Below are 14,623 nucleotides of genomic sequence, written 5' to 3' on the forward strand. Positions count from 1 at the left end.
CAGTAATTTAAAAGAATGAATATAATATTATGTAAATTACATATGTAATTTGTTAAATTATGTATGTAAATCACATATTGATGAAGCTATATAAATCCATGAGTAGACTTCACAGTGTTAAATCCTCCCTGTATACAAAAGTTAAAGGATAAATTCTTATGAAAGAATCAACAAGCCTTAGTTTGTGTTATTATTCAAATATATTCTTTTCATTTTTCCTGGTTCCAATCAGCTCAGAGAATTTTGGCTCAAAGAAGCACTACCATAAAAAATCTTTTTTCTTTTAGTCTTCATAATATCTTTTTAAAATTTTAATTGGAGGCTAATTACTTTACAATATTGTGGTGGTTTTTGCCATACATTCACTTGAATCAGCCATGGGCGTACATGTGTTCCCCATCCTGAACCCCCCTCCCACCTCCCTCCCCATACCATCCCTCAGGGTCATCTTTTTATAATTATGTATCATCTAGCACTATTGCTCATTTTTTAGTAGATAGTATTATGAAAACTAAAAGGTTTTTCTTGTGAAGCAATCTATTATTTTTCAATTAAGTCAGTTTTAGGCAGTGCATTATTCATAATTCAAATTACATATATTGTTAGTGTAAAAATGCAAAAGCTTAAAAATTCTTTAACATATAGATGTAGTTCTCAGGAATCAATGTTTTTTCTGTTAAGATTTTAGACATATGAAGATTTGCTAAGAGCAGTTTATGGCTAAAGCAGAGGAAATGCAAATTCGTTTATTCAATTAAAGCTTTTAGTAAAATAGCTATCATAATCTGTGAAAAATGAAGTTGTTTTATAAAGTTGTGTTTGTTAAACTAAAAAACAGGCTTTGCCCAGGGAAAATTTATTCTCTTGATAAAATCTCCTCTCTTAACCAAGTTATTTTCTTTTAAAATAAATGTTTACTAGGAAAGATAATGAAATAGAATCATTCCAAGCCCATCGTAACTCTTCTCTTTGTTTCAATAGGATAGGAAGTTTTTAATTACAGACCTCTCTCTATGTTGTTAATAATTTACCTATGTGTTTTAAAAGTAATTTTATAAGCTTATTGTTTCTGAAAATTTTGTTTTTCCATGAATACATATTGTTATATTAATACTTCTGTTAGTTAAAGAGGGAGGGGATATATGTATACTCATGGCTGAGTTATGTTGATGTATGGCAACATACACAACACAGTATTGTGTGTGACACAACACACAAACCAACACAGAAACCAACACAGTATTATAAAGCAATTCTCTCCTATTGAAAATAAATAAATTTAAAAAAATAAAATATTTCTATTAAACATTAAAAATCTGAAGAAAAATTTAATTAGTGAACATTTTATGTAGAAAATAATGCAACTATTACTATGAACGTAGAAAAGAGATAAATATTTCATATTTTTAAAAGGCATATTTTAATCAATGGTTTATTTATGTCTCATATATACTCTGAAATATAACTACAAGCATACCTCATTTCATTGCACTTTGCTTTGTTATACTTTGTAGATACTGAGTTTTTTACAAATTGAAGTTTTGTGGCGACCCTACATTGAGGAAATCTATTGGCACCATTTTTTTCCAACAGCAGTTAGCTCAGTTTGTGTCTCTGTGTCACATTTTGGTAATTCTAGTAATATTTCAAACTTTTTCATTATTATTATATTTGTTATAGTGACCTGTGATCATTGATTTCTGATGTTATTATTGTAATTGTTTTGGGGTACCATGAACCCATACTCATATAAAATGCGAACAAAATATTGTATGTGTTCTGACTGTTCCACTGACTTGCTGGTTCCCATCTCTCTGCCTTTCCTTGGGCCTCCGTATTCTTTCAGACAACTATATTGAAATTAGGCCACTAAGTAACCTTATGATGACTTCTAAGTGCTCAAGTAAAAGGACGAGTCTCATGACTCTCACTTTAAATCAAAAGTTAGAAATGATTAAACATAGTGAAGGAGAAGGTATGCTGAAAGCTGAGATAGGTCAAAAACTAGGCCTCATGTGCCAAGGGTTGTGAATGCAAAGGAAAAGTTCTTGCAGGAAATTAGAAGTGCTTCTCTAGTGAACACACAAATGATAAAGTGATATTGCTGATATGGAGAAAGTCTTAGTGGTCTGGATGGAAGATTAAACCAGCCACAATATTCCTTTAAGCTGAAGCCTAATCCACAGCAATGTCTTAACTCTCTTCAATTCTACAAAGGCTGAGTGATAAGGAAGCTGCAGAAAAAAAGTTTGAAGCTAGCAGAGGTAGTTTCATGATGTTTAAGGAATGAAGCCATCTCTATAACATAAAAGTGCAAGGTGAAGCAGCAAGTGCTGATGAAGACACTGTAGCAAGTTATCCAGAAGTTCTACCCAAATAATAAATGAAGGTGGTTTATACTAAACGACAAATGTAGATGAAATAACTTTATTGGAAGAAAATGCCATCTAGGACTTTCATAGCTAGAGAGGAGAATACCTGGCTTCAGAACTTCAAAGACAGACTGTCTTGTTAGGGGCTAATACGGCTTGTGACTTGAAGCCAATACTGATTTACCATTCTAAAAATCCTACAGCCCTTAAGAATTAAAATGAAATCTACTCTGCCTGTGCTCTATAAATGGAAAAACGAAGTCTAGATGACAGCACATCAGTTTACATCATTGTTGTTGTTTTGTAGTTACTAAAATGTGTCTGATTCTTTGCGACCCCATGGACTGCAGCACGCCAGGCCTCCCTGTCCTTCACTATCTCCCAGAGTTTGCTCAAACTCATGTCTATGTCCATGAGTTTGCTCAAACTCATGATAAAGTGAGTGATGCTATACAACCATCTTTCTCTTTCATCCCCTTCTCCTTTTGCCCTCAATCTTTCCCAGCATCAGGATGTTTTCCAATGAATCAGTTCTTTACATGAGGTGGCCAAAGTATTGGAGTTTCAGCTTCAGCATCAGTCCTTCCAGTGAATATTCAGGGTTGATTTCCTTTAGGATTGAGTGGTTTGACTCCTTGCTGTCCGAGGGACTCTCAAGAATCTTCTCCAGCACCACAGTTTGAAAGCATCAATTCTTTGATGCTCAGCCTTGTTTATGGTCCAACTCTCACATCTGTACATGACTTATTGGAAAGATCATAGTTTTGACCATACAGACCTTTGTCAGCAAAATGATGTCTCTGCTTTTTAATACATTGTCAGGTCTGCCATATCATTCCTTCCAAGGAGCAAGCATCTTTTAATTTCATGGCTGCAGTGATTTTGGAGCCCAAGAAAATAACATCTGTCACTGTTTCCACTTTTTCACCTTCTATTTGCCATGAAGTGATGGGACTGGATGCCATGATCTTAGTTTTTGAATGTAGAGTTTTAAGCCAGCTATTTCACTCTCCTCTTTCACTTTCATCAAGGGGCTCTTTAGTTCCTCTTCAGTTCAGTTCATTTCAGTCGCTCAGTCATGTCCAACTCTTTGCGACCCCATGAACTGCAGCACGCCAGGCCTCCCTGTCCATCACCAACTCCCGGAGTCCACCCAAACCCATGTCCATTGGAAAGCTCAGCAGTGGCCACAGGACTGGAAAAGGTCCATTTTCATTCTAATCCCAAAGAAAGGCAATGCCAAAGAATGCTCTAACTACCGCACAATTGCACTCATCTCACACGCTAGCAAAGTAATGCTTAAAATTCTCCAAGCCAGGCTTCAGCAATACGTGAACTGTGAACGTCCAGATGTTCAAGCTGGTTTTAGAAAAGGCAGAGGAACCAGAGATCAAATTGCCAACATCCGCAGGATCATGGAAAAAGCAAGAGAGTTTCAGAAAAACATCTCTTTCTGCTTTATTGACTATGCCCAAAAGCCTTTGACTGTGTGGATCACAATAAACTGTGGAAAATTCTGAAAGAGATGGGAATCCCAGACCACCTGACCTGCCTCTTGAGAAATCTGTATGTAGGTCAGGAAGCAACAGTTAGAACTGGACATGGAACAACAGACTGGTTCCAAATAGGAAAAGGAGTAAGCCAAGGCTGTATATTGTCACCCTGCTTAACTAACTTATATGCAGAGTACATCATGAGAAATGCTGGCCTGGAGGAAGCACAAACTGGAATCAAGATTGCTGGGAGAAATATCAATAACCTCAGATATGCAGATGACACCACCCTTACGGCAGAAAGTGAAGAGGAACTAAAAAGCCTCTTGATGAAAGTGAAAGAGGAGAGTGAAACAGTTGGCTTAAAGCTCAACATTCAGAAAACAAAGATCATGGCATCTGGTCCCATCACTTCATGGGAAATAGATGGGGAAACAGTGGAAACAGTGTCAGACTTTATTTCCTTGGGCTCCAAAATCACTGCAGATGGTGATTGCAGCCCAGAAATTAAAAGACGCTTACTCCTTGGAAGAAAAGTTATGACCAACCTAGACAGCATATTAAAAAGCAGAGACTTTGCCAACAAAGGTCCATCTAGTCAAGACTATGGTTTTTCCAGTGGTCATGTATGGATGTGAGAGTTGGACTATAAAGAAAGCTGAGCACTGAAGAATTGATGCTTTTGAACTGTGATGATGGAGAAGCCTCTTGAGAGTCGCTTGGACCGCAAGGAGATCCAACCAGTCCATCCTAAAGGAGATTGGTCCTTGGTGTTCATTGGAAGGACTGATGTTGAAGCTGAAACCCCAATACTTTGGCCACTTAATGTGAAGAGCTGACTCATTGGAAAAAGATCCTGATGCTGGGAAAGACTGAGGGCAGGAGGAGAAGGGGATGACAGAGGATGAGATGGTTGGATGAGGAACAGTATGAAAAGTTCCTCTTCACTTTCTGCCATTATTGTGGTATCATCTGCTTATCTGAGGTTGTTGATATTTCTCCCAGCAATCTTTTTTTTTAATATCCTAATTTTTAAATAGATATTTTATTATTTATTTATGGCTGTGCTTGGTCTTCATTGCTGCACTGGCTTTTCTCTAGTTGTGGCAAGGAAGGGCTACTCTCTAGTTGCAGTGCATGACTTCTCACTGTGATGGCTTCTCTCATGGAGCACAGGCTTCAGTAGTTGCGGGACATGGGCTTAGTAGTTGGGGCTCCTGGGCTCTAGAGCACAAGCTCAATAGTTGTGGCCCATAGGTTAGTTGCTCTGTGGCATGTGGAATCTTCCCGGAGCAGGGATCAAACCCATTTCCCTGCACTGGCAGGCGGATTCTTAACCACTGGATCACCGGAGCAGCCTCTCCTGGCAATCTTGATTCCAGCTTGTGATTCATCCAGCTCTGCATTTTGCATGACGTACTCTGCATATAGGTTAAATAAGCAGTGTGACAATTTGTACTCTTTTCCCAATTTGAAAGCAGTCTGTTGTTCCATGTCTGGTTCTAACTGTTGGTTCTTGACCTGCATATAGGTTTCTCAGGAGATAGTTAAAGTGGTCTGATATTCCTATCTCTTTAAGAATTTTCATGTTTACAGCATGATTTACTGTATATTTTAACTATATTGTTGAAATTTACTGCTCAGAAGTAAAGAATCAAAACATTATTGGTCATTGACAATGTACCTGGTCACTCAAGAGTTCTAATGGAGATGTACAGTCAGTTTAATGTTCTTCTTATGCCTGCTAATACAACATCCATTCTGTAGCCCATGGCTTTAACTTTCAAATCTTATTAAGAAATTTCTTATTTAAGAAATACATTTTATAAGTCTATAGCTGCCACAGATGGTGATTATTCTGATGGATCTAAGCCAAGTAACTTGAACATCTTCTGATGGGGATTCACCTTTTTAGATCCCACTGAGAACATTCATGAGTAATGGGTCAAAATACCAACATTAACAGGAGTTTGGAGGAAGTTGATCCCAGGTTCAAAACTTCAATAGAGGAAGAAACTGCTATTGTTGTGGAAATAGCAAGAGAACTAGAATTAGAAGTCAAGCATGAAGATGACTGAATTGCTGCAATTTCATGATAAAACATGAATGGATGAGGAGTAGCCTCTTATGGAAGAGCAAAGAAAGTGGTTTCTTGAGATGGAAGCCACCCCTGGTGAAGATACTATGAACGTTGTTGAAATGACAACAAAGGAATATTAAGTAAACCTTGTTGATAAAGCACTGGCAAGGCTTGCAAGATTTATTCCAATTTTGAAAGAAGTTCAACTGTGTGTAAACTGCTATGAAACAGCAGCGCATGCTACAGAGAAATCACTCTTGAAAGGAAGAGTCAATCAATGTGGGTAACTTCATAGTTATCTTATTTTAAGATATTGCCAATCTCCACTCCAATCTTCAGCAACCTCCACCCTGACCAGTCAGCAGCGAATAACACTGAGGCAAGACTCTTCACCAGTTAAAAGATTATGACTCTCTAAATGCTCAGATGATGATTACTTTTTTAAAAAAAAATAAAGTGTTTTTTTAATATGGTATTTTTAAAAACAAAATGCTATCTCATTCTTAGTAGGCTGCAGGATAAACTAAGTTTCAGTATGCACTAGAAAATAAAAAAATGTATGTGACTTGCATTATTGTGATACTTGCTTAATTTCAAGGATCTGGAATCAGTCTTGCAATATTGCTGAGGTACACCTGTATTCCATAAACTGATAAAACATTTCTGCTTTAGAAAATGTTTGAGGGCGTTTATTTATCAGTATTGGAAGGACTTAGTTTCAGAACATTGCTATTTGTGATTTGAAACCTGACAGGGGCGTTGCTGTAAGATACTTCTGTGTGAATTTGCCAGGATGTTACCAGTCTGTTTTAATGTGCTATCTCCGATTTATTCTATATCATTTCTTAAATGAAATTTTGCTCAGCTAGAAAAGGAGTATCAAATGCTTTTTACTTTTCAGATATTTGATGTTATCTGAAGCCTAATGCTAAAAGCAATAATTTTAAAAGAAGGCTAACAACTTTAAGTTTTCATATTCGTTTGGAATTTTCTAAAATGGAATTTAGACTCAAAGAGAAGTTTGGAAAGAACTAAACAGGATTATTGCTAAAAACTATGACACAAATTAAACTGATGGTATTTAGAATCCTTTTTATATGGAGAGCCAATAAACCTGTTGTAATACTGACTGATCTTACTGATTTTAGTCCTTACTTTTCAAGGAAAACTTCATATTGAAAGTGCACTTGGGCTTCTTTGGTGGCTCAGTGGTAGAGAGTCTGTCTTCCAATGCAGGATACACGGGTTTGATCCTTGATCCTAGAAGATCCACATGCCGAGGAGAGACTAGGCTCATGTGCCACAACTATTGAGCGTGTGCTATAGAGCCTGGTAACTGCAACTCCTGAGCCCGTGTGCTGCGACTGTTGAAGGCTGCATGCCCTAGAGTCTGTCTTCGGCAACAAGAGATGGTGGTGAAAGTAGCTCAGTCGTGTCCGACTCTTTGCGACCCATGGACTGTACAGTCCACGGAATTCTCCAGGCCAGAATACTGGAGTGGGTAGCCTTTCCTTTCTCCAGGGGTTCTTCCCAACCCAGGGATCAAACCCAGGTCTCCCACATTGTCGGTGGATTCTTTACCAGCTGAGCCACAAGGGAAGCCCAAGAAACTGGAGTGGGTACCCTATCCTTTCTCCAGGGGATCTTCCTGACCTAGGAATTGAACTGGGGTTTCCTGCATGGCAGGTGGATTCTTTACCAGCTGAGCTATGAGGGAAGCCCAATGAGAAGCCTTTGCACGGCAACTAGAGAGTAGCCCTCTCTTGCTGCAACTAGAAAAAAGCCCATGCAGCAATGAAGACCCAGTACAGCCAAAAATTATGAAATAAACAAGTAAATAAATAAAATAAAAAAGAAAGTGCAACTATTTGGGAACATCACTTTTGCTTCACCTGTTCCATTCAGTACTTCCTCTTCTGTACTCAGTTACTTAGTCATGGACTATAGCCTGCCAGGCTCCTCTGTCCATGGAATTCTCCAGGGAGGAATACTGGAGTGGAATGTTATTTCCTTCTCCAGGGGACTGCTACTATGCTATCAGAGTGGGAGATTCAAGTACTTTTAAAGGAACCTCAGTTCAGTTCAGTTCAGTTCAGTAGCTCAGTTGTGTCCAACTCTTTGTGACCCCATGAATCGCAGCACGCCAGGCCTCCCTGTCCATCACCAACTCCCGGAGTTCATCCAAAGTCATATGCATCGAGTCAGTGATGCCATCCAGCCATCTCATCCTCTGTCGTCCCCTTCTCCTCCTGCCCCCAATCCCTCCCAGCATCAGTCTTTTCCAATGAGTCAACTCTTTGCATGAGGTGGCCAAAGTATTGGAGTTTCAGCCTCAGCATCAGTCCTTCCAATGAACACCCAGGAATGATCTCCTTTAGGATGGACTGGTTGGATCTCCTTGCAGTCCCAGGGACTCTCAACAGTCTTCTCCGGCACCACAGTTCAAAAGCATCAATTCTTCAGTGCTCAGCTTTCTTCACAGTCCAACTCTCACATCCATACATGACCACTGGAAAAACCTTGACTAGATGAGCTTTGTTGGCAAAGTAATATTTCTGCTTTTTAATATGCTGTCTAGATTGGTCATAACTTTCCTTCCAAGGGGTAAGCGTCTTTTAATTTCATGGTTGCAATCACCATCTGCAGTGATTTTGGAGCCCCCCAAAAGGAACCTAGAGCCTATTAAATAATACAGAAGACAAATTTTAGAGATATTACTATTTTAAGCATTTTCATGAAAGTAGAAACCTTAGCAATGATACCATCATATAAGAACTAAATCTAAGTAAAACAAATTTCAACATAATCTCAGAAGCTACCTCAGAAGTTTGCCATGTATTTATTTTGGTATGATTTAAAACCCATTTTCTTCTTTTTTGGTTCTTTTAAAAGGTGAAAACAGTCTTTACCTTCTAATAGATAGGATAAACCTATAAAATATCATGGACTCTAGAGTGACCTTTATTTTCTTTCAATAATTTCCAGTTTCTTTAACTGTGATTTCCTGTGTAAGTCTATTCAAAGATGCATTGTTTCTGGAGTTCCTTCCTAGGAAATAACAAAAATAGCTTTTTCCATAAGGGTAGTCTTAAATTTTGAATAATTTTTTCTCCTAACAGCTTATGATTTTTAGTCTTTACTATTAAAAATAAAACACTTCTCTTTTCAATAATAAAAAGTTATTTTCATTGATCAAATAGAACCAAAATTAATATTTTAATGTTTAGCATATCATAGTACTATGAAAAATATTTACAAAGGACTTAGAAGATTAAATAAAGTGCTATGAAAGCCATTCTTTTCCTACTGTTTAATTTTCTTCATGAAAGAATGTACTTTTTCTTCCTAAGTCATCTAAATTTAAAATACTGAGATCTATTGAAACTATTAGAATAATAATAATAATAGGACTCAGTTACTAAGTCAAGAACCGTGCTGAATTTTAAACACACGAATTAAACTGTCCAAAAACTTTGCTAGGTATATTTCACTGTTTCTCAATGAGGAGATTAAGGTTCAGAGAGGTGTAAAAATGAACCATATGTATGGGTCAGTGTATGAAGTCTAACTCTAACGCTTGGTACCTTTTCAAGAGCTATAATGATTATTACCAAGATTTAAATTATTTTAAAGAGCTGAGCAATAAGAAATTGTAAGAATTAAATAATCTGATACATGGAGATATGAAAAATCAATATTCTTCCAGTTAAAGAGTAAATATAAATGTCTCATGTATAATGTTTGGTAAATTCTTTAATTTTCAAATCAGTATTATCATACTGATTTGATAATCATACTGATTTGATAATCATACTTTCAAAAAGTCTACAAAGTTTTTGATTACTATTTTAACATTTAACTATTTTAACTTCTAGTGAAAAAATGAAAATTGGTCAGAGAATGGCCAGTACTTATGTCACTGCATCTATTCTCTGGCTGAGCCAGTGCAGCACTATGGTATGTGACAAAAAGCTACAGTATGATAGTTAATAAAACATTTTTTGTGGGAATTATGGTTAACCAGAATTTTTAAAATTAACTAATTAATTTTACTTTACAATATTGTATTGGTTTTGTTATACATTGACTTGAATCCGCCATGAGTGTACATGTGTTCCCCATCCTGAACCCCCCTTCCACCTCCTTCCCCATCCCATCCCTCAGGGTCATGCCAGTGCACCAGCCCTGAACGCCCTGTATCATGCATCAAACCTGGACTGGCAATTCGTTTCACGTGTGATATTTTACATGTTTCAATGTCATTCTCCCATATCATCCTGCCCTCGCCCTCTCCCACAGACTCCAAAAGACTGTTCAATACATCTGTGTCTCTTTTGCTGTCTCGCATACAGGGTTATCGTTACCTTCTGTCTAAATTCCATATATTTGCGTGAGTATACTGTATTGCTGTTTTTCTTTCTGGCTTACTTCACTCTGTATAATAGGCTCCAGTTTCATCCACCTCATTAGAACTATTTCAAATGTATGGATGAGTAATATTCCACTTCCTCAGCAGGAGCAGCCGAGAGGAGCTACCCCATGTCTGAGGTCAGGGGCGGCGGCCATGAATGCCAGGCTGCAACAGCGCAGGAGTGGCCAAGAGGAGCTACCCACGCCTGAGGCCTGGGGCGGCAGCTGGGAAGAGCTACCCAAGTCCACGGAGTGGTGGCTGCCTGGGCGCAGGAGGGCTGACAGGAGCTACTCCACGTTCAAGGTCAGGAGGGGCGGCGGTGAGGAGATACCCCTCATCCAAAGTAAGGAGCAGTGGCTGTGCTTTGCTGGAGCAGCCGTGAAGAGTCCAAGGTAAGAGAAACCCAGGTAAGATGGTATGTATTGCAAGAGGGCATCAGAGGGAAGACCCACTGAAACCATAATCACAGAAAACTAGTCAGTCTAATCACACTAGGACCACAGTCTTGTCTAACTCAGTGAAACTAAGCCATGCTCTGTGGGGCCACCCAAGACGGGTGGGTCATGGTGGAGAGGCCTGACAGAATGTGGTCCACTGGAGAAGGGAATGGCAAAACACTTCAGTATTCTTGCTTTGAGAACCTCATGAACAGTATGAAAAGGCAAAATGATAGGATACTGAAAGAAGAACTCCCCAGGTCGGTGAGTGCTCAATATGCTACAGGAGATCAGTGGAGAAATAACTCCAGAAAGAATGAAGGGGTGGAGCCAAAGCAAAAACAATACCCAGCTGTGGATGTGACTGGTGATAGAAGCAAGGTCCGATGCTATAAAGAGCAATATTGCATGGAATGTTAGGTCCATGAATCAAGGCAAATTGAAAGTGGTCAAACAGGAGATGGCAAGAGTGAACGTCGACATTCTAGGAATCAGCAAACTAAAATGGACTGGAATGGGTGAATTTCACTCAGATGACCATTATATCTACTACTGCAGGCAGGAATCCCTTAGAAGAAATGGAGAAGCCATCACGGTCAACAAAAGAGTCTGAAATGCAGCACTTGGATGCAATCTCAAAAACGACAGAATGATCTCTGTTCGTTTCCAAGGCAAGCCATTCATCACAGTAATCTGAGTCTATGCCCCAACCAGTAAAGTTGAAGAAGCTGAAGTTGAATGGTTCTATGAAGATCTATAAGACCTTTTAGAACTAACACCCCTCAAAATGTCCTTCATTATAGGGGACTGGAATGCAAAAGTAGGAAATCAAGAACACCTAGAGTAACAGGCAAATTTGGCCTTGGAGTACGGAATGAAGCAGGGCAAAGGCTAATAGAGTTTTGCCAAGAGAACGCACTGGTCATAGCAAACACCCTCTTCCAACAACACAAGAGAAGACTCAACACATGAACATCACCAGATGGTCAATACCAAAATCAGATTGATTATATTCTTTGCAGCCAAAGATGAAGAAGCTCTATACAGTCAGCAAAAACAAGATCGGGAGCTGACTCTGGCTCAGATCATGAACGGCTTATTGCCAAATTCAGACTGAAATTGAAGAAAGTAGGGAAAACCACTAGACCATTCAGGTATGACCTAAATCAAATCCCTTATGATTATACAGTGGAAGTGAGAAATAGATTTAAGGGACTAGATCTGATAGAGTGCCTGATGAACTATGGACTGAGGTTCGTGACATTGTACAGGAGACAAGGATCAAGATCATCCCCATGGAAAAGAAATGCAAAAAAGCAAAATGGCTGTCTGAGGAGGCCTTACAAATAGCTGTGAAAAGAAGAGAAGTGAAAAGCAAAGGAGGAAAGGAAAGATATAAGCATCTGAATGCAGAGTTCCAAAGACTAGCAAGGAGAGATAAGAAAGCCTTCCTCAGTGATCAATGCAAAGAAATAGAGGAAAACAATAGAATGGGAAAGACTAGAGATGTCTTCAAGAAAATTAGAGATACCAAGGGAACATTTCATGCAAAGATGAGCTCGATAAAGGACAGAAATGGTATGGACCTAACAGAAGCAGAAGATATTAAGAAGAGGTGGCAAGAATACACAGAAGAACTATACAAAAAAGATCTTCATGACACAGAGAATCACGAAGGTGTGATCACTCACCTAGACCCAGACATCCTGGAATGTGAAGTCAAGTGGGCCTTAGAAAGCATCACTGTGAACAAAGCTAGTGGAGGTGATGGAATTCCAGTTGAGCTATTTCAAATCCTGAAAGATGATGCTGTGAAAGTGCTGCACTCACTATGCCAGCAAGTTTGGAAAACTCAGCAGTGGCCACAGGACTGGAAAAGGTCAGTTTTCATTCCAATTCCAAAGAAAAGCAATGCCAAAGAATGCTCAAACTACCACACAATTGCACTCATCTCACACGCTAGCAAAGTAATGCTTAAAATTCTCCAAGCCAGGCTTCAGCAATACGTGAACTGTGAACGTCCAGATGTTCAAGCTGGTTTTAGAAAAGGCAGAGGAACCAGAGATCAAATTGCCAACATCCGCAGGATCATGGAAAAAGCAAGAGAGTTCCAGAAAAACATCTATTTCTGCTTTATTGACTATGCCCAAAAGCCTTTGACTGTGTGGATCACAATAACCTATGGAAAATTCTGAAAGAGATGGGAATCCCAGACCACCTGACCTGCCTCTTGAGAAATCTGTATGCAGGTCAGGAAGCAACAGACATGGAACAACAGACTGGTTCCAAATAGGAAAGGAGTATGCCAAGGCTGTATATTGTCACCTTGCTTATTTAACTTCTATCCAGAGTACATCATGAGAAACGCTGGCCTGGAAGAAGCACAAGCTGGAATCAAGATTGCCGGGAGAATTATCAATAAACTCAGATATGCAGATGACACCACCCTTATGGCAGAAAGTGAAGAAGAACTAAAAAGCCTCTTGAGGAGAGGAGAGGAGAGTGAAAAAGTTGGCTTAAAGCTCAACATTCAGAAAAAGAACATCATGGTATCTAGTCCCATCACTTTATGGGAAATCGATGGGGAAACAGTGGAAACAGTGACAGACTTTATTTTGGGGGGCTCCAAAATCACTGCAGACGGTGACTGCAGCCATGAAATTAAAAGACGCTTACTGCTTGGAAGAAAAGTTATGACCAACCTAGATATCATATTGAAAAGCAGAGACATTACTTTGCCAACAAATGTCCGTCTAGTCAAGGCCATGGTTTTTCCAGTGGCCGTGTATGGATGTGAGAGTTGGGCTATAAAGAAAGCTGAGCACCGAAGAATTGATGCTTTTGAACTGTGGTGTTGGAGAAGACTCTTCAGAGTCCCATGGACTGCAAGGAGATCCAATCAGTCCGTTTTAAAGGAGATCAGTCTTCGGTGTTCTTTGGAAGGAATGATGCTAAAGCTGAAACTCCAGTACTTTGGCCATCTGATGCGAAGAGTTGACTCATTGGAAAAGACTCTGATGCTGGGAGGGATTGCGGGCAGGAGGAGAAGGGGACTACAGAGGATGAGATGGCTGGATGGCATCACTGACTCGATGGACATGAGTTTGAGTGAACTCCAGGAGTTGGTGATGGACAGGGAGGCCTGGTGCTGCGATTCATGGGGTTGCAAAGAGTTGGACACGACTGAGTGACTGAACTGAACTGAATATTCCATTGTGTTCATGTACCACAGCTTTCTTATCCATTCATCTGCTGATGGACATCTAGGTTGCTTCCATGTCCTGGCTATTATAATCAGTGCTGCGATGAACATGGGGGTACACGTGTCTCTTTCAGTTCTGGTTTCCTCAGTGTGTGTGCCCAGCAGTGGGATTGCTAGGTCATAAGGCAGTTCTATTTCCAGTTTTTAAAGGAATCTCCACACTGTTCTCCATAGTGGCTGTAATAGTTTGCATTCCCACCAACAGTCTAAGAGTGTTCCCTTTTCTCCCCACCCTCTCCAGCATTTATTGCTTGTAGATAGCAGCCATTCTGACTGGCGTGAAATGATACCTCATTGTGGTCTTGATTTGCATTTCTCTAATAATGAGTGATGTTGAGCATCTTTTCATGTGTTTGTTAGCCATCTGTATGTCTTCTTTGGAGAAATGTCTATTTAGTTCTTTGGCCCATTTTTTGATTGGGTCGTTTGTTTTTCTGGAATTGAGCTGCAGGAGTTGCTTGTATATTTAAGATTAATTCTTTGCCAGTTGCTTCATTTGGTATTATTTTCTCCCATTCTGAAGGCTGTCTTTTCACCTTGCTTATAATTTCCTTTGTTGTGCAGAAGC

Source organism: Ovis canadensis, chromosome 1 (assembly GCF_042477335.2).
Source record: "Ovis canadensis isolate MfBH-ARS-UI-01 breed Bighorn chromosome 1, ARS-UI_OviCan_v2, whole genome shotgun sequence".
Taxonomy (NCBI): domain Eukaryota; kingdom Metazoa; phylum Chordata; class Mammalia; order Artiodactyla; family Bovidae; genus Ovis; species Ovis canadensis.